Genomic DNA, 12,717 nt, shown 5'->3' with positions numbered 1-12,717 from the left:
TCAAAAGGAACCCTTCTCTGAGGGAACCCAGACTGAACTCAGGAAGCAAACCGGGACTGGGACCCGGACTAGAGTCAAGAAGCAAACCGGGACTGGAACCCAGGCGTGCGTCAGGAGCTTGACTGGAACTGGAACTCAGAGCAGGCTCAGCATCTTGGCTGGAAGTGGAACTAGGAACGGACTCAGCATCTTGGCTGGAACTGGAGCTTGGAGCAGGGTCAGCATCTTGGCTGGAACTGGAACTTGGAACTGACTCAGCATTTTGGCTGGAACTGGAGCTCGGAGCAGGGTCAGCATCTTGGCTGGAACTGGAACTTGGAACAGACTCAGCATCTTGGCTGGAACTGGAGCTAGGAGCAGGGTCAGCATCTTGGCTGGAACTGGAACTTGGAACAGAAGTTGAACCAGGACTGGGACCCGGACTGGAATCAGAGTCTTGACTGGAACAGGAATTCTGAACAGGAGTTGAACCGGGACTGGAACCCGGACTGGAATCAGAAGCTTGACTGGCAGGGCCCCTCAAACTGGACTCAGGAGCTTGGCTGGGAGCGCCCCGCGAACTGGACTTTAACTGAGGCTCGGTCTGAAGCACCACTCGAACTGGCCTTAGGAGCTTGATAGGAGGTGCCCTCTGGACTGGAAGCGGAGGTGCCACCTGAACCACCCTGTGGACTGGCATCGGAGGCTTGGTTAGAAGCCCCCCTCGAACTGGACTCAGTGGCTTGACTGGACGGGTCACTTGAACAAGAACCGGAGACTTGACCCGAAGCGCCACTTGCACAGGAATCTGAGGCTCCATCGAAGGCTTCCCTCGGACTGGACTCGGAGACTTCAAAGGGCGTGCCACTTGAACGAGGACTGGAGGCTCGACCTGGAGCGCCACTTGCATAGGAATCTGAGGCTCCATCAGAAGCACCCCACGGACTGGACTCAGAGGTTTCAGAGGGCGTGCCAGTTGAACGAGGACTGGAGGCTCGACCTGGAGCACCACTCGAACAGGAATCCGAGGCTCCATCGAAAGCCTCCCTCGGACTGAACTCGGAGCCTTAAGTGGCATCGTTACTTGGACTTGAATTGGAGGTTCAGTATGAAGCATCCCCTGGACTGGACTCAGGCTCTTAAGCGGCCACGCTACTTGAACTGGGGTCAGGGGCTTGGTAGGAAGTACCCCTTGGACCGGCTTAGGAGCTTGGCTGGACTTGACATCCCGAACAGGAGCTGAACTGCGAGGGGCACCCCGATTGTTCTGTACCACCCGCTGGGAAGTCCCGAGCGTGGGCCTTCCACAGCGTATTCGTTCAGCCTCCGCTTCTGGAGTATCCCGCAGGGCTGGCTCCTCGAGAAGTCTGTAGCGGTATTCATAAAGCTGAGTCAACGGATCAATATCCGAAACTGGGCTATGGCGGACCCTACACCTCTGGAGACGCTTTCGCTCAGCTGCCGCTTCCAAAGTATCTCTCAGGGTTGGATCAGACAAAAGTTTCTTCCGGTAGTCGCGGAGGGTCAAAAAACGATTCACAGAAAAAATTGGGTTGATATAGGGATCGGACCACAAATTAAGGACTACCTCCGGATGGTTCGTGAGGAACTCGGACATGGACGGTAGTCCCCGCTGGGCGGATGATCTTGCCGGACTCATGGCCTTTGCATTCTGTCGCGTGCCCGAGGACCTTGGCACACTGTCAGGCTTCTTCCCCGGGAGCACTGGTTTCGTGAGTCCTTGGGCCACTACCGTGGAGCGGCAGTGGCAGGTTCAAAGCAATGGTCACAGAAGGGCTGGAAACCCACAGAGCAATAACACAGAAGGGCTGGAAACCCGCAAAGCAATAAATACAGAAGGGCAGAAAACCCACAGAGCAATAAACACAGAAGGGCTGGAACCCCACAGAGCAATAAACACAGAAGGGCTGGAAACCCACAAAGCAATAAACACAGAAGGGCTGGAAACCCACAGAGCAATAAACACAGAAGGGCTGGAAACCCACAAAGCAATAAACACAGAAGGGCAGAAAACCCACAGAGCAAATAACACAGAAGGGCAGAAAACCCACAGAGCAATAAACACAGAAGGGCTGGAACCCCACAGAGCAATAAACACAGAAGGGCTGGAAACCCACAAAGCAATAAACACAGAAGGGCTGGAAACCCACAAAGCAATAAACACAGAAGGGCAGAAAACCCACAGAGCAAATAACACAGAAGGGCAGAAAACCCACAGAGCAATAAACACAGAAGGGCTGGAACCCCACAGAGCAATAAACACAGAAGGGCTGGAAACCCACAAAGCAATAAACACAGAAGGGCTGGAAACCCACAGAGCACAAGACAAGAAAAGCAAACAGTGCTAACAGCACACTAACCTCGGGACCTAAGGCACTGCGGAGGAAATGGCAATGCAAAGGCCAGGACTGTAGTCTCCAAGTCACTAATAAAGCTCATCAACACCAGAGCCACAGCTGCAGCAATCACCTTGCAACCAAACAGAGGCTTGACACACAAAGCAGTCATCCCATAGGAAGGAACAGCGGGAGCCATCTTGGATACTGGCAAGGAGGAGGAAGCGGCAGCCATCTTGGAAGAGGCAAAGCCCACACAGGTGAGATTCAGTAGGGCAATCAGCACACAGAGCCAGAGAGAAACTAAGACAGAGACAGACACAGAGACAAGCAGAAGCCAGCACAGCCACTGACTCCCAGAAACAGGGTAAGTATGAGGGTGGTCATGGCCACAGACGTGACAGAGAGATAAGAGGAGAACCAGGAGAGGACAGAGCCCTGGAACCCAAAAGACGACAGTGTGTCGAGAAGTAAGTTGTGATTGACAGTGTCAAAAGCGGCGGATAGGTCGAGGAGAATGAGGATGGAGTAATGACCTTTGGATTTGGCGAGGAACAGGTCATTACAGACTTTGGCTAATGCCGTTTCTGTCGAGTGAAGTGGGCGAAAGCCAGATTGAAGCGGATCGAGGATGGTATGAGAGGCGAGAAAATCAATGCAATGGCTGTGAACGACGCGTTCAAGTATTTTGGAGAGGAAGGGTAGGAGGGAGATGGGGCGGTAGTTGGAGGGATAGGTAGGGTCAAGTGAAGGTTTTTTGAGGAGAGGTGTGACAACAGCATGCTTGAAGGTATCAGGGTCAGTTGCGGTGGAGAGAGAGAGGTTAAGGATATGACAGATGAGAGGGGTGATAGTAGGAGAGATGGTGATAAGTAAGTTGGTGGGGATGGGGTCTGAGGAACAGGTGGTGCATTTCGAGGAGGAGAGAAGATGGGCGGTTTCCTCTTCGGTGATATCAGGAAAAGAGGAGAAGGAGGCCTGGGTTGATTGGTTGAGGGAGTGGGTGATAGGATGAAGAGGAGGAGAAGGTTTAGTGGTGAATTCAAGGTTGATCTTCTGGACCTTGTCGCGGAAGTAGTCAGCCAGTGATTGAGGAGAGAGTGAGGGGTGGGTGGGAGCGGAGGGCACTTTGAGGAGGGAGTTGAGGGTGGCGAAGAGACAACGAGGGTTAGAGCTGAGGGAATTAGTCAAGTGAGTGTAGTAGTCCTGTTTGGCGAGGAATAGGGAGGACTGGAAGGAGGATAGCATGAATTTGTAGTGAATGAAGTCAGTATGGGTGCGAGATTTCCTCCATAGGCGTTCAGCCGATCGGGAGCAGGAGCGAAGGTAATGGGTGCAAGGGTTAAGTCAGGGCTGGGGATTAGTGCGCCTTGTGGGACGGGAAACAGACGGTGCAAGGGTGTCTAGGGCGGAGGAGAGAGTGGCATTGTACTTGGAAACAGCCTTGTCGACGGACTCGGAGGACGTGATGGACGGGAGGAGATTGGAGATACTAGCGGATAAGGTGGGGGGGGGGGGTCAACAGCCTGGAGATTCCTGGAGGTAGTGGTTAGTGTTGGGTGGGACTGAGGGGGAGGGTGATGAAGTGTGAATGTGATCAGGTGATGGTCAGAAATGGGAAGAGCAGAGACGCAGAGATTAGAGGGCGAGCAGGTGGAAGAGAGGACGAGATCAAGACAGTGACCAGATTTGTGAGTAGGGGTGGTGGAGCTCAGTTGGAGGTTGAAGGAGGTAGGGTGAGGAATTGAGAAACGTATGAGTCGGATGGGTTATCAGTGTGTATGCTGAAGTCACCAAGAATGAGGGATGGGGATAAGGGCTCAACAAAAACGAAGAGCCAGGCATCGAAGTCAGTAAGGAAGGAAGGGAGGGACTTATCAGGGGGCCGGTAGATGACTGCAACTCGGAGTGGCAGCGGGTAGAATAGACGGATGGAATGGACTTCAAAGGATGAGAAGCAGTGAGACTGTGGTAGGAGGAGGGGTTGAAAACTGCAGGAGGGCGAAAGTAGTAGGCCAACGCCGCCACCGCAGCTAGCTGTGCGGGGCGAATGGGAGAAAAGGTAGCCTCCGTTTCAAAGGGCTGCGACTGAGGCAGAGTCGTCGGGGGTGAGCCAGGTTTCGGTTAGGGCGAGCAGATGGAGGGAATGAAGAGATCATGGGTGAAGGTAAGTTTGTTGCAGATTGAGTGGGCATTCCACAGGGCACATGAGAAGGGGAGGGAGGAAGGGGGGAGGAGGGGAATGGAGATGAGATTGGAGATATCGTGGGAACGTTTGCATAGATGAGACGAGGACGAGGACATGTGTGGTGGACCTGGGTTGGGATTGATGTCTCGCGCGGATAGCAGGAGAAGGAGCAAGAGAGAGCGGAGAAGGGTGGGGGTGGTAGGGCGACGAAGGCGCCAAAGGCAGGATGCGCAGAGGAGGAATGGGGAAGGGTTCATGGCAGGAAGGAGGTGTTGGAGGTTGAGAGCTAGGAAGGAGGAGGAGGACAGTAGGGATGGTGAGGTGGTGGGGGATAGGGGTAGGTAGGGTATTGCAGTAGTGGGCAGGACGGGGGGATGGGTAGTGAGTTTGTGCGATAAACAGCGGAGGGAGGGGGAAGAGATTGGGGAGGGATAGGGCGAGGAATAGAATGTGAAAGGGGGCCATAGGTAGTGAGAGAGGTAGGGAGTGAGTGAGCAGGCAAGTTGGACAAGCTGGTGGGGTGGAGCAATCTGATGTAGATGGACTGGAAGCTGGATCAGGCGGGCTGGAGCAAGCTGATGCAGATGGACTGGATCGAGCAGGGGAAGCTGGATCAGGCTGACTGGAGCAAGCAGGATTAGGCGGGCTGGAACGGCAAGAGCAGGTGGCTGGAACAAGCAGGAAGAGCTGGTTCCGACGGAGGCTGGAGCAGATGGACTGGGACGAGCAGGAAGAGCTGGATCAGGTGGGCTGGAGCAAGCTGGATTAGGCGGGCTGGAACAGCTGGAGAGGCTGGAATGAGCAGGGAGAAGCTGGATCAGGCGGACTGGAGCAAGCTGGATTAGGTGGGCTGGAACAGCAGAAGCAGGTGGCTGGAACAAGCAGGAAGAGCTGGATCCGACGGGGGCTGGAGCAGGTGGACTGGGACGAGCAGGAAGAGCTGGTTCCGACGGATGCTGGAGCAGGTGAACTGGGACGAGCAGGGGGAGCTGGATCAGGCGGGCTGAAGCAATCTGGATTAGGCGGGCTGGAACAGCCGGAGAAGCTGGAACGAGCAGGGAGAAGCTGGATCAGGTGGACTGGAGCAAGCTGGATTAGGCGGGCTGGAACAGCTGGAACAGGTGGCTGGAACAAGCAGGAGGAAGCTGTATCCAACGGACTGGAACAGGGTGCAGGTGGACTGGAACGAGCAGGGAGAAGCTGAATCAGATGGAGTGGAACAAGCTGGACGAGCTGGATCAGGCGGACTGGACCAAGCTGGAGCAAGCAGGAAGAAGCTGGATCCAACGGACTGGAACAGGGTGGTGGAGATGGACTGGAACGAGCAGGGAGAACAAGCTGGAACAAGCTGGAACAGACAGAGGGGAACAAGCTGGTAGAGCCACATTAGGAATCGTAGACCGGAAGAGTTGTGTTATGTTCTTTACGTGTTTTAGTTTTCTTATGTAGCCAAGTTCAGGCATTCAGGTTGGATCGGTAGGGTGTGCCTTTTTAAACAGGGTGGTTTTTAGTATTTTCCGGAAGTTTAGGTGGTCCTACATCGTTTTCAAGGCTTTTGATAGCGCGTTCCACAGTTGTGTGCTTATGTAGGAAAAGCTGGATGCGTAGGTAGATTTGTATTTAAGTCCTTTACAGCTTGGGTAGTGTAGATTTAGATATGTTCGTGTTGATTCGGATGTGTTTCTGGTTGGCAAGTTGATTAAGTCTGTCATGTATCCAGGTGCTTCACCGTAGATAATTTTGTGAACCAGGGTGCATTCTTTGATTGGGAGCCAGTGTAATTTTTCATGGAGGGGTTTTGCACTTTCAAATCGCGTTTTTCCAAATATAAGCCTGGCTGCCGTGTTTTGAGTGGTCTGAAATATGAAATATTGCAGGAAGACCTTCGGAAATTGGAAGACTGGGCATCCAAACGGCAGATGAAATTTAATGTGGACAAATGCAAAGTGATGCACATTGGAAAGAATAATCCAAATCATAGTTACCTGATGCTAGGGTCCACCTTGTGGGGTCAACACCCAAAAAAAAGATGTAGATAATACACTGAACTCTTCTGCTCACTATGTGGCAGCAGCCAAAAAAGCACACAGGATGCAAGGAATTATTAAGAAAGGGATGGTAAATAAGACTGAAAACACTATAATGCTTCTGTATAACTCCATGGTGCAATCTCACCTTGAGTACTCTGTTCAGTTCTCCAGAGAGGAGGGATTAGTTGAAGGACCAAGGGTCCCCAAAAGAAGGGGGTTGCATCCCATCACGGAGAGGTGAGGACCCCCAGCACAGAGTTAAACCATATAAGACAGCCACCTGGGTCTGAGGTTAATCCCATGGCTCACCCTTACAGTTAAGATGAAGAGCCAGGACCCCTGTGTAGAAGCAGCCATCAGGGAAGCTAATTCAGCATTGGCACTTCATCCATGGCTCAACTTGTGTGGGTCAGCAGATCACCTCAAGTAGACTGAAGAACAACACATGTAGGAAGAGAATACATTCATTTATTTATTCTTCATTCTATTTTATTGCATGCCTCAATGTAGAATCACTCAAAGTATTGTACAAATCAGTACAAACAGAAATACAATAAAATCAGAACATTCTCTTTGCCTCCTGCCCCCCTCCCAGTACACAAACCCCATCTGGATTACTGACTATAGAGGAAACAGCCAAGATTTAAGAAACTTGCAAATGTTGCAAAATGTCAATTAATCAGTTTCTAGATGAATGTCTAAAAGTGTTCCATAAATATTAGCCAAAATTGGCAAGAGTTTGCTGATGAGTAGTTTACAAATGAAAATATAAAGAAATTAATAACAAAGACTACCGAGTTGAACATAAAGATCATTATGGCTTTAAAAGCTCTGCCAAATAGTGCAGTGTCTTATTACGCAGAGCTTGGAAAACCAAGCATAAAGATCGGGGGGGGGGGGGGGGGGGGGGGGGGTTAGCACTTTTTTATTTGAAAATTTGTAGCCAGTGTAAAGATCTCAAAATTGGAAAGCTAAGATCACTTGGTTTTGTCCCTGTCAATAATATCATGGCTGTATTTTGCACAAATTGAAGTTGTCAGGTTTTTTTTTTCAGAAGTTCCATCTAGAAAGAATTATAGCAATCTAACTTACTAGTACTCAAGGCATTCATCAAAGCAACAAGAAAATCCTCATGAAATATGGAATAAACTCTTCTTATCAAAGTAACCTAATAAAATGCACCCATACCACTACAGAAATTTGCTTATGCAAACATAAATTAGCATCCAAGTAGACACTGTGACTGGAAATGAAAGGTAGATGGGTGGGGGTCATTGAAAGCTTCCTTATCTCCGCAAATGTTGTGCATATGTCTATTAGTCTCTCTCTCTCTCTCTCTCGGAATATATCTACCTATCTGCAAGAGGTAATGGTGTTGGATCTGCTTGTTAATATTAATCATAATGTTATTAAATCTGAGTTCATAACAAGGGTGAAGACTATAAGGAAGTCTACTGCATGAGCATGTAACTTTCAAAAGGGAAACTATAATAAAATGAGTGAAAAAGTTACAAAAAAAGCTAAAAGGAGCAGCACCAAAAGTTATAAGGCCCCTGTTTACAAAGCTGGGCTAGTGGCTGGCTATGTGGTGCTGCAGACACAGCCCTTTTACTTTGAATGGACTGTGTCGGCAATGCTGTGCAGCAGCCGCTAGTGCTGCTTTGTAAATGGGAATGGAGGGGAGGGGGATCAATCAAGTACGGACATTGTATAAAAATACCATCTTGTAAGCCCACATCAGGTGTATTGCACGTATTTAAAAAAAAAAAAAAGTGAAATGAAAGCCAAATGACAAGTGGCAGGGTTAAAGGGTGAGAAGAAAGAAGTTATTAGAGCTATAAGAACATCTTTCAAAAAAATGGAAAAGGATCCCCCCCCCCAAAAAAAAAACCCCCAGGAAGCAACATAAGCAGCGACAAGTTGGATGTAAAGCATTGATATGGAAGGCTAAAAGATAATTTGAAAAGAAACCTGCTGCAGAGGCAAAGAGCTCCTAGTAAAAACCTTTTCAGATACACTAGAAGCAGGGGCGTAGCCAGACCTTGACGGGAGGGAGGAACATGATGTTCATTTTCAAAGCAGATGGATGTCTCAAAATGGACAAAATAACATCCTTTTGTGGAAAACATACAAATCATGATTTTCGCAAAGGCAGAATTAGGACATTTACCCCTGAGTTCATCCAGATAGTAAGGGGGTGTGTTGGAGGCATTTTTTGGGTGGGACTATGGCAGGCCCAAAATTAGGACACCTTTCATTAGGACATCTTTCAGCAATAATGGAATGGGAGAAATGTCCAGGGAAAAAAAAAACCACAACAAAAACATAGTAACATTCCAACTCATTTTCGAAAGTGATCGCCAGCCATCTTCCAACACAAATCAGGAGATGGCCAGTGATCTCCTGAACCCGGCGAAATCGGTATAATCGAAAGCCGATTTTGGCCGGGTTCAACTGCTTTCCATTGCGGAGCCGGCGAAACACCAAGGGGCGTGTCGATAGGGTAGTGAAGGCAGGACGGGGGCGGGATGGAGGCGTGCGCACGAGATGGCTGGCTTCGCCCGATAATGGGGGGGAAATAAAGCCAGGCTTGAAGAGCATTTCGCCGGCTTTTCTTGGTCCCTTTTTTCTCACGACCAAGCTTCAAAAAGGAGCCCCAACTGACCACTGGACGGAATCGGGGATGGCCTCCCCTTACTCCCACAGTGGTCACCAACCCCCTCCCACCCCCCAAAAAATTAAAAAAACATTTATTTGCCAGCCTCAAATGTCATACCCAGCTCCCTGATAGCAGTATGCAAGTCCCTGGAGCAGTTTTTAGTGAATGCAGTGCACTTCAGACAGATGGACCCAGGCCCATTCCCCCCCTACCTGTTCCACTTGTGGTGGTAAATGGGAGCTCTCCAAAACTCACCCAAAACCCACTGTACCCACATGTAGGTGCCCCCCTTCACCCCTTAGGGCTATGGTAATGGTGTAGAGTTGTGGGGAGTGTGTTTTGGGGGGCTAAACAACCAAGGGAAGGGAGTTATGCACCTGGGAGCTATTTTTATTTTTGTTTTTTAATTTTTAGAAGTGCCCCCTAAGGTGCCTGGTTGGTGTCCTGGCATGTGAGGGGGACCAGTGCACTACAAATGCTGGCTCCTCCCACGGCCAAGTGCCTTGGATTTCGCCGGGTTTGAGATCGCCGGCATTATTTTCCATTATGGCCGAAAATCAATGCCGGCCATCTCAAACCCAGCGAACTCTGACATTTGGCCGGGCCCAACCGTATTAGCGAAGAAAAAGATGGCCGGCTATCTTTTTTGAAAATACGGTTGGCTCCGCCTGCTTACGGCGCCGGAGATGGCTGCCTATAGAGATGGCCGGCGCCGTTCGATTATGCACCTCATTATAACATAGCATAGTAACATAGTTGATGGCGGCAGATAAAGACCAGCATGGTCCATCCAGTCTGCCCAAGAAGACAAACTCATTACATATGGTTTGAAGTGATATAGCATATGTATGCCTAATCTTGATTTATCCTTGCCTTTTTTAGGGCATAGACCATAGAAGTCTGCCTTGCACTGGCCTTGTTCTAAAATTTCTGAAGTTGTCATAGCCCCTGAAAAAGCTCCACTCTTCCTACCTAATCTCCCATAAGTTTCTTTGGATCCGATCCTTCTAAACAGGATTTCTTTGTGTTTGTCCCACATATTTTTGAATTGCAGTTTTCATCTCAACCACTTCCCATGGGAGGGCATTCCAGATATCTATCACCCTCTCAATGAAGAAAATACTTCCTGACATTATTCCTGAGTCAGCCACCTTTCAACTCCAATTCATGCCCTCTAGTTCTACCGCCTTCCCATCTCTGGAAAAGGTTTGTTTGCAGATTAATACCTTTCAAATATCATATCACCCCTGTTTCTCCTTTCCTCCAGGGTATACGTGTTTAGGTCAGCAAATCTCTCCATGTATGTCTTACTACTTAAACCCACTACCATTTTTGTCACTTTTCTCTGAATCGCTTCTTTTTCTATCCTTAGCAAGATAAGTCCTCCAGAATTGAACACAATACTCCAAGTGGGGCTCACCAATGACTTGTACAGGGGCATCAACATCTCTTTTCTTCTGCTGGTTATACCCCTAGCAACCTTCAGGCCATGGCCACCACCTTGACACACTGTTTTGTCACATTGAGATCTTTGGATACCATCACCTCAAGGTCTCTCTCACCGAGCTTACCAATCTCTCCCCACCTATCCTGTACATCTCTTTGTATTTATGCACCCCAAGTGCATCACTCAGTACTTCCTGGCATTACATTTTAACTCATAAAATCCAACAAAAATAACAGCACATATGAAATACACTGAATGAGAAAAAAAATATCTTCACACTCACAAAAAGTGGGGAAAAAAGACCTCAGTAAGGCTACTCAAGTCAACCAAGTTTTAAGGCTTAAGCACAGCTGAACACCACAGGTCTAAAAAAAAAACTCCACTCTATCAAAATGTAAAGAACGTCTTTTCAAATCTCAAAAGGAGTAAAAAAAAAAAACATATGTCCATCCACAGGAACAAATACTTTGATTATAAACGTTGTAATCCAAAATCAATTATTTTGTAATCCACTTATCTCATGCTGTCTTCTTATCAAATGTGGAAGATCAGAGAGTAGGATCATTTTGGTAAGGTCCTGTAAAACAGTTATATTTGATAACTTGTAAGCAGCTATCTTGTCCTGATTTTCCGAGGCACTGTTTAGACAGTATACAAATGTTTAGTTAGTTTTCTAATTGATACATTTTTCAGTTAATTGTTACTGTTTGCTGATTGCACTTTTTCTGTCCACTGTTAGTGGAAAAACTGCCTGTACTCACCAGAGATTTATTTGTCTGTTTTGTCTTTATTTCTGAAAGCATCTTTTATTTTAGACCCCTGAGGCAGGCATTGTTATGGCAAAACACTGCCCGTGTCGGGTCATTAAGAATAAAAGACTCTTGTTTGTCACTGTCTCGACGACCCAACTGTGCTTTTTTTCTTTTGCTGTTTTAATTTGATGTTCAATCAGGGGCTGTATTCCAATCAATATTAGCACTATCTCTGTCTTGCCAATAATGAAGTATCTTGTCAAACCAACTAATATTTGTTCTAACTACTGTACAATAGCAAGCATCCCTTTTCTTGTGAAGATTGCTAAAGCTATTATGGCTTTATATCTTGAAGTATATTTGGACAAATTTAATTTATATGGAAATCTTTCAGTTTTTACATATTTATTATCTTTAGTCACATAACTCAGATTACTGATTGATAAGGGTTGTTCAGCTATCTTAATACAGTTGGACCTTTGTGCTGTATATGATCTTGATCATGATCTGTTGTTGGACAAGTTGGATTTGGTTGGGATCTCAGGACCAATTAAGGTCTGGTTCTCAGTCTTAAAAAAATTAGAAGTTACAGAGTTATTAAAAATGGGACAAATTCATCAATATGGGTAATGGGTTGCAGAATGCTGCACGGTTCAAACTTGTCCTCTATTTATTTTATTTTTAGTGCTCTTGGAAAAGAGTTCAAAGTATTAGGTCTGTCTTATTTCATTTATGCAGATGATGTTCAGATTATTTTTTCCATAACTAATACCATTCAAAATGTTTCTGAAAGCATGAGTTTTTTTTTATTGTTGAAAATATCCAATTGGATGACTAAACATCATCTTAAATTGAATCCTGAAAAGACGACACAGTTATGTGAGTGGAAAATCTCCTCTCCCAACTTTGAACCCAATTTTAGATGGCAAAATGATTAATCTTTAATATGTGGTTTGTAGCATTGAGGTTTGGTTTATTCTGCAATGAAGAGAAATTTTCAAATTAAACATTTATCCTTATCGGTAATTTTTGGCTTCATTTAATACATCAGATTCAATCTTACTTTTCTTTAGACAATATGCAAAAAATTGCTCATGCTTTGATATTCTCTAAAATTGATTACTGCAATTAATTTATTTGGGTCTTTCTAAGTATTCCTTAGCCAGAATTCAATTACTACAAAATACTGCAGGGTAACTCTTCTATTAAAATACTGCATTGGCTCCCTGTTGCTCCTTGGATTGACTTAAAAAAATTTTATGTTTAGTTTTTAAATCTTTGTATGGATATAGTCCTGAGTATTTA

Source organism: Microcaecilia unicolor, chromosome 3 (assembly GCF_901765095.1).
Source record: "Microcaecilia unicolor chromosome 3, aMicUni1.1, whole genome shotgun sequence".
Lineage (NCBI taxonomy): Eukaryota > Metazoa > Chordata > Amphibia > Gymnophiona > Siphonopidae > Microcaecilia > Microcaecilia unicolor.
The sequence above is the reverse complement of the archived record's forward strand: the minus strand, read 5'-3'. Positions refer to the sequence as shown.